We start from the raw sequence: 1,560 nt of genomic DNA, 5'->3' as shown, positions 1-1,560 counted from the left end.
GTATGTGTCACAATAAAATGAAAGGCAGCAGAAAAAAGCAAAAAATGTAATATCTTCCGCTTTTTTACAAAAAATACATTCAAACATTAATAATCTACAAATAACAAAAACAAAACAAAAATGTGTCATCTCCTTCTCGAACAACAATTCATATGAATACACATTATGGGATTTCATATTTGTTTAACACACCATCTTCCATCATTATCTTAATTATAAAGATTGATCTGGCATTTTTAACATCACTCTCCAGATTATTCCATAATCTTATCCCTTGGCTCGAAGGTACATCAGTCCTTCAAACTGGTTCGAAATTTAGGTTTTATAAACATCCCTTGAGATTGTAACAACTCTCTTTCTTAACAACATTTAATTGGACATTGAAGGTTAAAGGTGTTTTTATGAGCCCTATACATAACCAATAAAAATAGTATAATCAACCAAACCATAGAACTTCAATAAMTTCAGTGGATAAAATAATGTATTTGATGGGAGACTGTAATGTTTTGATAATTCTTACAGCTCTTTTCTGTAAAATAAAAATAGGATTTGTAATTGTTTTGTATGCTTTCCCCCAAACATCAACACAATAGAACAATTATTGCATTAAACAACATATACAGTGCTTTATCGCTGAATAACTTCCTTACTTTGTACAGTGCTGCAATAGTTTTAACTGTTTTTATTTTTAAATAATTTATGTGAGGTTTCCATTTCAGTTTTTCATCAGTATCCAAAGACTTCACCTCACTGACTCCACAAATCTCAACGCCAGCAACTCTAAATGGAACATCAATAGTTCTCTTTCTATTGTATCGTGTAATTAGTTTTATCCATGTTTAATGATAATTTATCAAGTTTAAACCATGTTTGTATTGTTACAAATTCTAATTTGTTCTTTATATTTACCCAAACAAAAAAATGTGGTATCATCTGCAAATAAAACACATTTTAAAAGTCCTGACACATTTACCAAGTCATTCACATATAAAATAAATAACTTTGGTCCAAGTACAGAACCTTGAGAAATGCCACATGTGATATTATAGAGTTCAGATCTTACATCATTTATTTGTACAAACTGTTTCCTATATTTTCAAATAGCTACTGTTGGTCCTGTAATTCAATATTTATTCAGCTTTTCAAAAAGAATACTGTCAATAGTGTCAAATGCTTTCTTTAAATCAACATAAACACAGTCTGCTTTTGATCAACAGCAGTTGTTATTTGTTCAATCAATTCCATGAGAACCATAAATAAACACACATAAACAAATACCATAAATAATTTAGAAAAAATACTTACCATATTATTTCTTCTTATATGGTAAGATAATCCACACCAATTTATGATAGTATACACTAAAAAGCCACTTGTTTAAAATTAAAGTTGTATGATTTTCCTTGTACCTTGTTGTAGCGCAAGTTTAAATCAGTTGGGCTCCTTATAAAGTGTCAATTGAAAACATTACAGTATGTCAAGGTGCTAAATGTCTCCAAAAATATAAAAATAAAATCAAATATACAAATTAGATCATTTGTCTTCAGTTTACTTAACCCC

This window comes from Austrofundulus limnaeus, unplaced genomic scaffold, assembly GCF_001266775.1.
Source record: "Austrofundulus limnaeus strain Quisiro unplaced genomic scaffold, Austrofundulus_limnaeus-1.0 Scaffold181, whole genome shotgun sequence".
In the NCBI taxonomy this organism is placed as follows: Eukaryota; Metazoa; Chordata; class Actinopteri; order Cyprinodontiformes; family Rivulidae; genus Austrofundulus; species Austrofundulus limnaeus.
Note: the sequence above shows the minus strand (reverse complement) of the source record.